General features: G+C 38.9%; 1 protein-coding gene across 2 annotated transcripts in view; it reads right to left on the minus strand.

Annotated features, from left to right (window-relative positions):
• The window catches only part of LRRC4C (leucine rich repeat containing 4C), a 949,507-nt gene that overhangs the window by 554,340 nt on the left and 379,419 nt on the right, over window positions 1–15,748 (minus strand). The gene's annotated exons all lie outside the window — the stretch shown is intronic.

Here is a 15,748-nt window from a genome sequence, read left to right on the forward strand (position 1 = left end):
TATTACTATTCCAGGGTACACACAACTCACAAAATCAAAACAGGAACTTTTTAATTAACAGTAATCTGTTGTGGCTGGTAAGGTCACTCTCATTGTTCAGCAGAACTATGTGAGAAGATACTGGCCAGCTATTTGTTGATGTACTTTGCATGTGCGTGCACTTCCATCTCAATGCAAAAGGGTATTTTATGCAAATTATAGAGACCTTGGAGTGGGGGCCAGATTTCTTTCTTTTGCCAACAGCTGGAGATAAATAATCTCACTAGGTTTAAAAATTGCTCATCAAGATGTCTTGTGTTGAAAGGAGTTGCAGTTGAGAAGAACAAAAAACTTAGTGAGGATTCTTGCTCTCCTCATTCTTAAAGGACACGGACGTGAGCATTAAGTTAAACATGCAGGAGAGTTTGATTATAATAGAATCAGAATTTCTTAAGCACAACTCATCAGCTGAAAACCCTTAGAGAATGGCTTAGATGAAAGCCAGCATCATTGTTAGGAACTGCTGCATCCAAAGACAGAACAGTGATGATGCTGTCCAACCTGCAGTAGGTGAGGAATGATAAGAAGCATAACACAGCCTATACTAACACCAAAACCCAACCCACTTCATTCTAGCTGGGGTGAGATAGGCAAAGTGATCAAAACTGTGTGCATATGAAAGTTATAGTATAGTCAAATCACTACTATCACTATCACAAGTGGGAGATTTGGCTTTGTGTTGGGCCCCATCTCCAGTATCTTCACACAATATATAATTGCCAACTGATGTGGGAGTTGTTAGTGACTATGTGACACACTGTGTCACACTGTGGCTGTTTTGGAACATTTTGCAAGAAATGAGTCAGATTTCCTGGGCAAACTGGTAACTGGTGATGACACATGGATATACTGTTATGATCCTGAGACAAAGGAGCAGTCTAAGGAATGGAGGCACAGTGGTTCCCCCAGGCCAAAGAAGTTCCAAGTGCAAAGATTGGTGCAGAAGCAAATGGCAACAGTTTTTTGGGATAAGAAGGGACTTGTGCTGGTGGGCTACCTCCAACAGTGTTCAACCATCAACACAAAATATTACTCTGCTTTATTGATGAAGTTGACAAAACATCAAGGAAAAGCGTTGAGCAAAGCTCTCCAATGGTGTCATCCTGTTGCATTGACAACACCTTGTCACACACTGCAGGTGAAACAATGGCAAAACTGAAGTCCTTAGGCTTTCAAGTGATGCCTCATCCACCCTATTCTCCTGACCTGGCTCCTTCTGACTATTATCTGTTCCCCAAACTCAAAAAAACACCTAAAGGGACAACGATTTGGGAGTGTTCTGGAGGCAACTAATGCTGCAAATGAGTGGTTATACCAGCAGCCAGAAGAATTTTATTTGCAGGGACTTAAGAAGCTGCAGTAGAGATGTCACAAGTGCATTGACTTCCTGGGGGAATATGTAGAATAGTGTGGCAGTTGCCGCTTCCTAGCTCAATTTTTTTCTGGGAAAGGCTCAATACTTATCAGTATCCCCTTGTAGTTCATGACAGTTGTGGTCCTTAAACTCACTTAAAGGTTTTCTCTGCTTATTCCAATACAGTCTCTTTCACAAAATTAGGATCTCCTGTGTAATTGAATATAAAAGGAACACCGATGAATTTATACTACGTAGAAGCCTATAAAAATCATCAGTGTTCTCATCCTCAACATTATCAACATTGTCACCGTCTTCACTTCTATGCTTGCCGTCTTATCAGCATGAGAACACATATTTTCCTTTACCTAAATCTTTTTGATCATTCCTTAATGATGCCAGCCATCACAAGATAAGTTCAGAATGCTGAGCATCACAAAGGAAGCAGAGGTCTAATTAGAATTTTAACTTACTTCATTAATTGGAATACATTTTATTAAGATAAGTGATGTTTTCAGAAAGCAAAACAAGCAACGCAAATTATGGATCAAAATGTATATATAATCTGGCAAAGAATCAATTTTGCTCTGTACAACATATTTGAGGTATAACTGGGTGCACTCTCACATTTTTACTTTTCAGATTAAATGAACAGTAAAGCAATGTGTTCCAGGAAAACACCTGTCCAAATGTCCTCGTATTTCACAGTTTGTCTTCAGCAATTAATGAAACTTCTATATACTACTTGTAATTAAGTACTAACTATCTGAAAACTCCACCTGTAAAAATACAGTAATTGCAACCCTACTATAATGAAGAGGGCCACAGCTCTGTGAACACACAGTTTCCAGACAGAAGGTCCTGGATAGTTCCTTCTTCAGATAGGGCTTGAAAAGACTATTATCTGACTGAAAGTCTGGAAAGGCACCATAACACAAAGGACACAATACAGTCGTGCCTCGCTTTACAATTACCCCGCATTATGACGAAACTGTATTACGACGATCTTTTTGCAATCGCAATTGTGATCGCAAAATGATGGCCTAAATGTTTTTTTTTCGCTTTGCGATGATCAGTTCCCTGCTTTGGGAACCGATTCTTCACAAAATGATGATTTTAAAACAGCTGATCGGTGGCCGCCGGGTAAACAAAATGGCTCCCCGCTGTTTTCTGGGAGGGATTCCTCACAAGACAGGCAGCGAAAATGGCTGCCCTATGGAGGATCTTCGCTGGACGGTGGGTTTTGACGCCATTGGAATGCATTGAAGGGGTTTCAATGCGTTTCAATGGTTTTTCCCCCCACTTTACGATGTTTTAGCTTAACGGCGATTTTCCTTGAACGGATTATCGCCGTTAAGTGAGGCACCACTTTACTGAATTAGAATTACACAGACAAATGATATGATCTCAATATAGGGCAGTTTCTGATGCTTAGAATTCAGCTAAATGCCCCTCCAGATTGACCATTTGTTCCATTCCATTTTGTGCTGGTTGGTGCTATTTAGATATTTCCCTGAATTTCTTTTCACACATTTTAAAACCACATTTCTTCTTTTTTTATCAGGATCTCTTTAAGATATAGATAATAAATTTGGGAAATATCCTTGAAAAATCCTTTAAACTCCTTTAAATCTGTGTAAAGCAATCTTGTTTTTGGACTGCCCCCCCATGCCTTGCCTTAGTAGACCAGCACTTAATCAGAGGCTTCTCATGGCAGCAGATGTCCTCTGCTACCAGCAGAAATCAGCTGTCCTCAAACACAACTCTTTTAATAAAATAAGGGAACACTAGAAATTATTTTCTCAATTTGGATTTTTGTTGCCAGGAGATGGGACATTTGTTTAAATGAAATTGAAAGCTTTGGATGCAGTGGACATAACACTTGTAATGCACTTCAGAAAGCTTTCTTTAAAAATCACACAGAAATCCTTTCAGAATGATCTTCTCTGCTGAATGTTTTTGTTGGTTTGTAGTGCTAATATTCTGGGAAGTGGTGGCACTGCTGGTTAAACTGCAGAAGCCTCTGTGCTGCAAGGTCAGAAAACCAGCAGTCATAAGATCAAATCCATGCAACACAGTGAGCTCCTATCGCTTGTCCCAGCTCCTGCCAACTTAGCAATTCGAAAGCATGTAAATGCAAGCAGATAAATAGGTACCACCGCAGTGTGAAGGTAACGGTGTACCGTGTCTAGTCTCACTGGCCACGTGACCACGGAAACTGTCTACAGACAAACGCTGGCTCTACAGCTTGGAAATGGGGATGAGCACTGTGTCCTAGAGTCAGACATGCCTGGACTAAATGTCAAGGGGAACGTTTACCTTTACCAAGTGCTAATATTGAAATAGCACAAAAAGGAACACTTTCAACTGGAGAAGCTCTTGACACTTTTTCATCATGACTACACAATGAAACAAACAAATTAAAAAAACACTTAGATAAGGTGATTTTTTTTGAAAGACAGAAAAGCAGGGGGTTTGTAACACTTCATCACAATTCACATTGATTTAAGTCTCATGTTTTCTGGATGATGGGAAAATACTATAACCATGAGTACAAAACAAAAAATAAATAAATAAACAAATGGAGAACAAATGTTTAGTCCTGAGGAATCCTAAGAGATCATATGCAAGTACATTATATATTTATTTATTTGATCTGCTCTGTTGGGATTACCAGTTGGATTAAGCACTTTTTAACTAACAGATCTAAGAGATTACACTGAATAAGAAACTTCTCTATTTCTACCCTGTGCTTCTTCCTTATACACATTCTATCTGTTCCTTCCACACTTTGTCTTGCTCACTGTTGTTCTTATTATTATTATTTCTAGTTCACCAAACTTCTCATCAGTCTTTATCTCTCCTGGACTCCATTGAGTAGACAGTAAGAGTTCTCTCTCTCTCTCTCTCTCTCTCTCTCTCTCTCTCTCTGTGTATTTATGTATGTATATCCACACACATACATGCATATACGTACATATGTGTGTATACATATACTGTGTGTATATACCCGTGTGTGTGTGTGTGTGTGTGTACGTATCTATGTATGTACAGTAGATGGTGTGTGTGTTTACGTACTGTATGTGTGTGTGTATTGTATATACTGTGTATACTGTGTATACTGTGTGTGTTATACTGTGAGTGCATATATTTATACTGTGTGTGTTTGCAGATAGATAGATAGATAGATAGATAGATAGATAGAGAGAGAGAGAGAGAGAGAGAGAGAGAGAGAGAGAGATCTAGCATTCTGTACAATAGAACTAGATCTGTAGGTATCAATATACTTGGATTCCTACATTGAGCAGGGAGTTGGACTCAATGGCCTTATAGGCTCCTTCCAACTGAATTATTCTATGTTTCTGTGCTATAACAAAGATAATGCTTTTATTTGACCACTAAAATAATACTTAAAAAGTAAAGTATTTGTTAGACTGGACAAATGGTAGAAGAAAAGAAAAACACACAAAGATTATTCAAACCAGACGCTATACAATTTATATTTATTTATTTATTTATTTATTTATTTATTTATTTATTTATTTATTTATTTATTTATTTATTTATTTATTTATTTATTTATCCCGCCTATCTGGTCATTATGACCACTCTGATGATTAGACAGAAGATCCGAAACACAACTGACAAGCCAGTTTGAGGTTCAGTGGTGTGCTTCTGGGGATGCAGCATGATTTAACAATGTTAGCCATATCCTGAACTTCTGAATAGGACTAATGTTTCCCATGTACTGTGTTCCCATTTGCTAATCTTACATTCCAATCCCTTTATGTCAGCTGAGGAGTGCATTGTACCAAAGGTAAAGGGATTTGATTCCGGATAAGCAGATACAGTGGGGTCTTGACTTGAGAACTTAATCCATATTGGAAGGCGGTTCTCAAGTCAAAAAGTCTGTAGGTCAAGTCTCCATTGACGTACAGTGCATTGAAAACCGATTAATCCCGTAACAGGCCGTTTTTGTTCCATTTTGGTTTTTTTCTGGTCTGTAAGTCAAATCTCAGTCTGCAAGTCAAACCTAAATTTTGCGGCCAGAGAAGTCTGTAACTCAAAAAGTCTGTAAGTCAAGCCGTCTGTAAGTCAAGGGTCCACTGTATATGATTATAGCTCCAGCATTTGTAATGTGGCTGGGAACTGACAGTGTTCCAAGACTGAGTTTATGCAAATATTATACTCTAGTGACTGGACTTTGCAGTTTCTTAGCAGAAGGAACAAAAAAGCTTTTGCTTTTTTGACTGAAATACTGTATATGATAAAGCACTAAACTGATTCCACCTCCACCCCCCACCCCCAAGGAAACAATGGGATTTCATCTGTTCTATTTATTCTGTCTCACCATTAAGTCTGTTAGCTTTGTTCTTTTTAGTGAAGTCCCCAAAAGTGATCAGTTTAAACCATGGAGAATTCTTACGTTACCATGGTGATATTTGTCAGGGGAAAAAAGGCAAGCCTAAAATTTCACAGCAATTCCATTCTAAGTAGGAAAGCAGCAACACAGCTTGTGGAGCAAGCTGAAAGATTCTCTATATTTATGAAGATGAGTACAGAATGCTAAGTACTTTCTTTGAGGTGAACGCCTCCATGATTGGCCCAAGCCTTATTAAAAGTTTTGTTTATTTGATGATAAACAATAATATGCCTTCAGAATAACAGAAGGCAAGTGGTTTGAGTTTATCAATCCCTAATCATGCTATTTTTCAGCACAATAGAAGTCCTCCAGCACTATGTTAAGACTAACTAAAAGAAAATGTTTTATGCCTTGTCATATTGATGAGAGATAAAAAAAATATGTCCAGTGAGCAACATAACACAAAAAACATTTTCTGCTTAGAAAATTCATTTTTCTTAAAATGAATCTGGATTATTCTTCTTGATTCTCTCCTTCTTGATGTTCAATCAAGATCTCACTTCCTGCAACTTGAAGCCATTGTTGTGTGTCCTGCACTCTGGGATGATCAAAAACAGATCCTTCCACTCCTCTGTACGACAGCCTCTCAAGTATTTGAAAAGTGTTATCATATCACCCCTCTGTCTTCTTTTGTTAAGGCTAAACATGTCCAATTCTTTCAGTCTTTACTCATAGGGCTTGATTTCCAGCCCCGTGATCATCCTTGTTGCCTTCTTCTGAACTTGTTCTGATTTGTCAGCATCCTTCTTGAAGTCTGGTGTCCAGTACTAAACACAATACACAAGGTGAGGCCTAACCAGGGCTGAATAGAGGGGAACTAGCATCTCACAGTATTTGGAAACTATATATAACTGTTAACGCAGCCTTCAGATTTTAGATTAGGCATCCTTCAGTCTTGAGAGACTATGGTAACGTGCTCTGTATGGAGGTCTTGGAACAGCATTTGGTGTGGCTGAGAAGGCCAATTCGAGAGTGACAGTCTCTTCCACACTGAAGACAAATCCAATCTGTCCCCTGTCCAGCTCCCTGGTTTTGCTTGTTTCGGGACTGACACTTTCCCTCGGCCTGCTGGACAAGGGTCCCTTCAAATTGGGAGAGACCGTGATGCACCGCCTGCCTCCAGGCTGAACACTCAGACATCAAGGTTTCCCATTTGTTGATGTCCATTCCTAAGACCTTCAGATCCCGCTTGCAGATATGCTTGTATCGCAGATGTGGTCTCCCTCTGGGACAATTTCCCTGCACTAATTCTCCATACAGGAGAATTGTTTCATTAATGGCAAAGAAAATCTTTCTCTAGACATCCACGACTTATTCATTTGGAACATGATGGAATGCCTCCACCAGAGAATGGTAGCCCATCCTACCTGATCATCAGAAACCAAGTGGCTGAGATTGCTTACTCAAAGTGAGGCACAGAAGGGAAAAACAACAAACAAGGTCTTCTTGGCAGCAGCCCCATCACTTTTGTATGAACTCCTGCTTGAGATTCATCCCTCGTTGGGGACCTTTAAGAAGTCCTTTAAAAAAATTGGCAAGCTTTTTAAAAATCATGTCACTTTTAAATGCTCCATGTCTGTTTTACATCTACAGCCTTCCATTCAACTTTAATTTTAGTCTTTATAGTGTATGATATTTTATGCTCCTCCTATCCCGTGTGTGATGCGTTTGATTCTAGATTTATTGTTTTATTATTGTACACTGCTCAGAGTGACCATTTGGCCAGATGGTCAGAGTAGAAATGTAAGAAAGAAAGCAATTCTGCTTTTCCCAGGTAGAAAAAATAATTCATCTTTTACGTTCCATATGCAGAAAAAACATGATTCCAAAATCTGAAAACACGTAATCATTTGGCAAGCTACCATCGAAATATGAACCTTCTGGAGTGTAATCTCTTCAACAAAAATGCATTATTGCAGCTAAGGAAAGCTACAGTTAACACTTGTTTAAATCCTGTCAAAATCCTCCAAAATTCTTATAGCTATGAAAAACTGTAGATACACATGCTCAAGGATATATGAAGAATAAACATAGGATGCAGACAAATCCTTAATTCATAATTCAAAATGCAGGCTCTTTTAACCATAAGGTAGACTAAAAATATTCCAGTTATATATAGAATAAGAATTAGAGGCAAAATATGTTTGAAGGACCAAAAAGATCAAGGCGAATGTTTCAATTACTTCTTAAAAATGCAGGCACTTATAACCTTTAAATTTTGTTTTTTGTTTGTTTGTTTGTTCAGTCGTTTAGTTGTGTCCGACTCTTCGTGACCCCACGAAGAGTCTTCCACCGCCTCCCGGAGTTGTGTCAAATTCATGTTGGTTGCTTCGATGACACTGTCCAACCATCTCATCCTTGGTCGTCCCCTTCTCCTCTTGCCTTCACACTTTCCCAACATCAAAGTCTTTTCCAAGGAGTCTTCTCTTCTCATGAGATGGCCAAAGTACTGGAGCCTCAGCTTCAGGATCTGTCCTTCCAATGAGCACTCGGGGTTGATTTCCTTTAGAGTTGATAGGTTTGTTCTCTTTGCAGTCCAGGAAACTCTCAAGAGCCTCCTCCAGCACCACAATTCAAAGGCATCAATTCTTCGGCGGTCAGCTTTCTTTATGGTCCAGCTCTCACTTCCATACAACACTACAGGAAAAACCATAGCTTTGACTATTCGGACTTTTGTTGGCAAGGTGATGTCTCTGCTTTTTAAGATGCTGTCAAGGTTTGTCATTGCTTTCCTCCCAAGAAGAAGGCATCTTTTAATTTCGGGGCTGCTGTCTCCATCTGCAGTGATCATGGAGCTCAGGAACGTAAAATCTGTCACTGCCTCCATATCTTCCCCTTCTATTTCCCAGGAGGTGATGGGACCAGTGGCCATGATATTAGTTTTTTTGATGTTGAGTTTCAGACCATTTTTTGCACTCTCGTCTTTCACCCTCATTACAAGGTTCTTTAGTTCCTCCTCACTTTCCGCCATCAGAGTGGTATCATCTGCATATCGGAGGTTGTTGATATTTCTTCCGGCAATCTTAATTCCGGCTTGGGATTCCTCCAGTCCAGCCTTCCACATGATATATTCTGCATATAAGTTAAATAAGCAGGGTGACAATATACAGCCTTGTCGTACTCCTTTCCCAATTTTGAACCAATCCGTTGTTCCATATCCAGTTCTAACTGATGCTTCCTGTCCCACATATAGGTTTCTCAGGAGATGGATAAGGTGGTCAGGCACGCCCATTTCTTTTAGGACTTGCTATAGTTTGCTGTGGTCCACACAGTCAAAGGCTAACCTTTAAATACACAATCAAAATACAAAGAGCACCTAATTACTCTGAAAAGTAAAAAAGGAACTATAATTATTTGTTGTTGTTGTTTAGTTGTTTAGACATGTCCGACTCTTCGTGACTCCATGGATCAGAGCATGCCAGGCCCTCCTGTCTTCCACCGCCTCCCGGAGTTGTGTCACATTCATGTTGGTAGCTTTGATGACACTGTCCAACCATCTCATCCTCGGTCGTCCCCTTCTCCTCTTGCCTTCACACTTTCCCAACATCAGGGTCTTTTCCAGGGAGTTTTTTCCTGAGGCAGGAGGGGCTTGAATGATAATTATTTGCAGTCTTAGCATATTTTGTATGCACATGAAAAAATCTCTGCTATTGCCAAGATGATTCATGGAGAAAATTCCATGTTCGGTGCCTCATACTGTAATCTTGTTTCTCTGTGTGTCCTCCTTCTGGTAATAGTGATGGGCCCAAATTTAAAAATGAATCACCAAATTTGTTCAAAAATTACTAATTCCATCAATTTGTACACATACGAATCAATGCTCCCAACAGATATGAATCAATGAATTTTAGTGATTTTTGAGTTGTTGACTCTCCTCTACAATCCATCCAAGTTTGCTGAAAATTGGGTTTTCTCAAGCGAACTGAAAAATGGCACTTTTCTGTGGGAACCCACTTTATGGGTGTATAACCTGAATATCAGAAATTCAATCTTAACAAAATGTGGAGGGATTGTAGGGCCTGCATTAGAGTCTCAACATTAGAGCCATTCAGTTTCTTCTAGATTTGCTATTTCCAGAACAGAACACTTTTTATGTGTCTGACTGAAAATATTCCAGTCAAGTCCACTTTAGTTCACAGACACCAAGCACTGCAATGTTTATACATTCCATTTCTTGCTTTCAGGTTTCCAGTTCACCTTGATTCATACTTTTCACATTCTGTGTTCCAATTGTATGTGTTGGGCAGCATTACACCTTTATTTCACTTTAGTGCTTTAATGGTGGTCAAAATAAAAAAAATCTAATGGAGCTTTCTTGCATTTGAGATGATGATGCTTTTAAAGCAGAAAGCTAGTTTGTCTTTGAAGCAGAAATGCAGTATTTTACTATGTGTTTCTGTTCAGCCAGAAGATTACATGCACTTCCCTGTGCATGCAGCCAGAGTTGCAAAACCTTATTGAACCATAACGTGTTCTGATGGTCTCGTGGATTCAACAACTTATATATCCTATTTTGTTCAACTGGTGAATAGAACCAGTTTTTATATAGAGCTGGTTCCTTGCTCTGCAGTAACCTCTAATAGGCATTCAGTACATTGTTGTTCAAACCTCATGGATTGAGCACAATCCATATTTTCAGGGTTAGTCTTTATAACCCCCTTAATTAGTTGAGCACTTTATATAAAACTTTGACACACCCCATTTTTCATGTTAAGAACAGATGTGATTTATCAGCCAACCTCATTTCATTCTATCTTGGGATGTTACAGGTTATAATGCACATAGAAAGACAGCTCCCGGGCTCCCTCTCCTTTACAGATATTTCAAATCAAAACCTCACTTTAGAATTATCCAGGATCCTGAAATTCATTTTAAACTTCAAAAACATTGAAGATATTTTTCATTTTTTACAGAAAGAGTTTAAAACAACCAAAGAAATCCAGACAAAATGCTCCTGTGCATCATCAAATCAGCTATACACATCAATAGAAATAGATATACCATGTGGGAAAACATATCCCTTGAAAGTTCTTTTGGCATCAGCTAGTGTAATACTTTAGAAACAAATCTATAGACAAAGCTTGTTGCATTACGTCTGCAGATTGCTTTTGCCATTTACTCCTATTGAATGCTCATGCGTCAAGCAGTTCCCTACTATTTTCTGTTCAAAAATAAGCATTGCTGTATTGGAAAACATGTTTAGACATCTAAAGTAATGAGTTACTCTTTCCAATCTTCCCCGCTTTTATTCTTGCTTATTTAATAACAATAATCTTGGAACTGCAGAGCTGGAAGGGACCATATGGATCATCAAGTCCAGCCCCTGTTAAGGAGGCATGGCGGGGAATCAAACTCCCAGCTTCTGGCTCCGCAGCCAGGGACCTAATGCATTGAGATATTTAGCAGTTGCATTGTTGTACACTGAGATGAGAAAAACCTTTCTGGAGATTTTTTGAAAGGGTAGATATTAAGCTGCCTTCAGCAGCCCTGATATACAGAGGAATATAGAAGAAGAGATGACATCACAGCTTCATTGGCAGGGACCTCCTTGGATACAAAAGTCACACTACTTTTAAAGCTTGTCCTGAATATAAGGAAGTCAATGAATACTGGAAACTAAACAGGGAGCGACACAGAAGCAATGCCAAGTTGACTGGCTACTTCTTTAGAAAGTGTTTTCCTATTGTGTCTTTTATCAAGAAAGAGGGGGAGAGAGAAACCATTATCTTGTTTTCAAGTCTGGATTCCAATAATTCCTGAGGATCCTTTGGTGAGTAATCGAAAGAGAGTTTTGCTCTCAGATGTGGAGAGATCTGTCTTGAGATGCCCCTCACAAGAAGTCCTGAGGCTCTCACAGCCGTCTCCATTTAAGTGGTATTTCAGGGGTCTAGGGTTTGTTTTAGGGCTGAAATAGTCTTAATCTTTTTCTTCCTTTTCAAAACGTCTCACTTCCAGGTCTTTTATAAACGACCATTTGTGGCCTAAAACAGGTAAAATTGTCTTTATATGCCCACCTGCTTAAGTCACTTTACCTGTTAGAATTTTATCCATAGAAATCCATAGAAATGATCTTGAGATTTTTAAAACAGTTTTCCACTTGCAAGAACGTGTCATGAGTATCTCTCCAGGGTATAACAAACATATTGCAAGCTGCCAATGTTATTCTTCAGCAAATAATATGCAGCTATTACAATTGTCAAGATGGTCTAACAAGCTTTTATTTCACTGGCATCAGGTCCTTACTGGAGAATTATACATTCACTTAGGGCGAAAGTAGACATATCATGGCTCATGGGGCTACCTCCAAATGAAGTAAACCCTTCTTCTCACCCCAACGGAAGGAAATCTGAAACTTTACAATATCATACTGGACATTGTGAAGCCAACATATCACAAAATTAATCTATATCAACACATAATATGGGGAGATAACATATAAGGCTTCACAATACATTAATACTGTATCTTCAGATGGAAGAAGTTGTTAGATCTCATCCATTCTCTTCCCTCTCTCCCAACTGTTTAAATAGTTCTTCTCAATCTTTTGTATCTGATTTAAAACATCACTCTTTCAAGGACCTAAGCCATGCCACAATAGAAAGAAAGACATTCTATTATAATACTTATCATTTCCTGCAAAATAGTCTTCATAGAAATAAATCCAAACAAAAAGCAGCAATTCCACCAACTAGTTGAAATTGTGGTAGTGCTGAATACTAATTTTGCTTATGAAGTAACTGTAAAACACAGAAGCAGAAATCCAGTAGTAAATCTCAACTAGAGTAGGCCCATTAGATCAGTGGAAACTTGGTAAGTCAACACTTAGGTAAGTTCTATCGATTCAGTGAGCATACTCTAGTTGCAATTTACTACTATAAGATAATAAATCCTTAGTATTTATTATTTTAATGAAAACCCTACATCCCATCTAAAGGGGTAAGTGGGGAGCATGTGGCCCTCCAAGGAATTTGAATATCTCTTCTCTTCTCAGGACCCTTACCACTGGACAAGCTGGGTGGAATTCCTGGCAACTGAATTCTTAAACATCTGAAGGGCTGGTTAAAAAACATGTATAGTGATGCAATCATACTGCCAATTTCCTTGCTTTGTGACATGTCAGCTTCTCGGGTGGGGCAGGGTAAGCATCACCCGTAAAACTCCCTAAAACTTCCATATTGACAAGAAGGAAAGGAATGTAGCAGCAGGGTTACTATCTTTAGCTTTATTCCCAGCTTCCATGATCATCTAGTTCCATTTCTTGCAGCTACATACATTTATTTGGTAATTATAAAACAGCTACCGATCAGTAAGACTTTAGCTTATTACATACGAGCTGATGTCACTGCATAATTCTCAAATGTGCTTCACTAATACCTCTTCATCTTTCAGTAAGAGTTCACAAGATCCTTTGAACTCATTAGATATACTTGAACTTTAAAATTTGGCTTCATTGGATTCCAGTAGGCTTTACTTTAAGCAGTTTAAGTCCTTATTGAGACGAAAGTTGTTTCACTAAAAATATACTCTGTCTTGAATTCTTCCTTGCATCTGCCTAGTTCTTTGAACAATGTTATAAACAACATATGAGCTTTTCTGGAAATACTCCAGAAGCTAAAATATGTTTTCCAAAAAAGCCTCTGCTGGGCTGACCTTACTGCTTGGAGGGAGCCTCCCCCAAGTTAACTAGTTGCTCCACATATTTTCCCATCTTGTCAAATCACTTAAAGAAGCAATATAAAGTCCAAGCGGGAGGTCCAATGCTTTGCCTATCCAGGGAAAAATACAGCACTATCTGAACAGAACAAGGCCTTCTGTTCCTTTTTCCTGCTTTGACTGCCTATGTGTGTTTTGGAGGCGGAAAACAGATTTTAAGATGAAGCTTGTGGAGAGAATGGAAATTGTGGGTTGCAATTATTGAACTGATATAACAAACATGTCAACGCTTTCATTAACCTATTAAGTGTTGCACTGTAATTAAGCAAGCAAATAGTGGTGTGTGTGTGTTTGTGTGTGTGTGGTGTTGCAAATTATTCTTCTACTGGGGGGAGGGAAGAGGACTGAGTAAACCTGAGGTCTATGAGACCCATCAGTGCAACTAAGATGTGTCCATTCAAGGTCAGAGGATAGAGCCCTTTTTGGTAAATGTTGTCTCCTTTCCTTACCTATATCCATTTTTATGGAACTTGCTTTGAAGACCAGTTCTATTCTGCTCCCATCGCACTCCATTCTCCATGGCTTTCTGCCAATCAGGGGGATATTTCTGTTTATCACAATACTTGCCCATCAAGCTGAACAATGCTTCATTGTAAGCTTACAACACAGTTAGAAGCACTGCTACATTTTTACATTGACATATTTTACTTAACCAGGCATAAAAATGGGCTGAGTTGCTTTTTAGGACTACAAGTCTCGGAATGCACCACTCAGTATTGTCAATGACCTTGCTAACTGGTATATTCTGGAAGTTGTAATAATAATAAAAAAGTAACTTTTCCCATATCTACTTTTTGAATTTCCTGGCATCCCAGAAGATGAGCATATGATCTGTAGAATAGTGGGAGTAGACAAGCAAGAACAGCTTTGATGTGGATGTAGTCCATCTGTGAAAAAAACATTTTGAAGGGTTGTTTGGGACTTAATGAAATGATGAAACAAAGGTGTGAGTAGATACAACACATACAATGGAGAAACATACAAAGCCTTAAACCTATCAGGTAAACTAATGTTGCCATGTCGACCCTGAAGAATGCAGACTAAACATTTCCAAACCCTTTCCTTTGATTAGGCAACCTGAATAACAAAAGTTATATCAAGCCTAAAGTTCTATGAACATATTGTGTGCATGTTTTCCAAAAGATGTCCCCTCAGCTTTTTGGAAAAAAAGAGAGGTCAGAGTTAGCAAAGATTGCCACTGAAAAGCCAGTTCATCCATACTATGTGAAAGAATATGTGAGCCTTACAGATACCAAAGACAGCCCGGAAAGAAAACTGGGTGCTCAATCAAGTTGATCCTAAACTTTCACTGGAGAAAAAAAGGAGTAAACCGAGGCTATCCTACCATGCACTTGTCTTTCAAGATAAGTAAGATTGTTATTTTCAAATTATTTTATCTGTTCTTAATCTGCTGACAAAAAAGGTTGCTGGTATGCATGGGGGAGTATATCATGTCTCTACTTAGAAATCAAAACTTTAAAACTGCTTGACCAAACCTCACCAAAGGGCAGTCTGTCTTCTACACAATAAGCTAGGCTGTCCCAGTCATTGCTGTCCTTCCACAAGAAGGCAAAGAATTTTCTGTTTAGGCAAATTTTTCCTTAATAACTGGTGGGCTGAGAGGGGCTTTTAAATGAATGGTTGTGCTCTGTTGTTTTAAATGTGTTTCAATAATTGTTTTTTTTTTCAATTTTTAATGTAATATTTGTTTATTTCTTTTTAACTACAGTGGCGCCCCGCTTGCCGACAATAATGTGTTCCAGCAAAATCGCTGTTAAGTGAAATCGTTGTCAAGCGAAAAAAATCCCCATTGGAATGCATTGAAAACCGGTCAGTGCGTTCCAGTGGGGGAAATACCTCATCGTCCAGCAAAGATTGCCCATAGAGAACCGCCAATCAGAAATTGCTGTAATATGAAGCTTCCCTCCGGAAAACAGCCATTTTGAGAAGGGAGGGAAGCCATTTTGTGGAGGGAAGCCATTTTGCGGAGCTGGAAAAATCATCGTATAGCGAACAAACGGTTCGCGAAGCAAGCTCCTAATCAACGTAATGTGGATTTGCCCCATTGGAACCATCATTTTGCGATCGTAATAGCAATCACAAAAATGTCATCGTCAAGTGATTTCGACATCATGCGGGGTAAGCATTTAGCGGGGCACCACTGTATTTGTATATCTACTGTTTTTAGCTTTTAAAGAATGTCTTTTTAATGATGTAAG

Source organism: Pogona vitticeps, chromosome 1, assembly GCF_051106095.1.
Source record: "Pogona vitticeps strain Pit_001003342236 chromosome 1, PviZW2.1, whole genome shotgun sequence".
Classification (NCBI taxonomy): domain Eukaryota; kingdom Metazoa; phylum Chordata; class Lepidosauria; order Squamata; family Agamidae; genus Pogona; species Pogona vitticeps.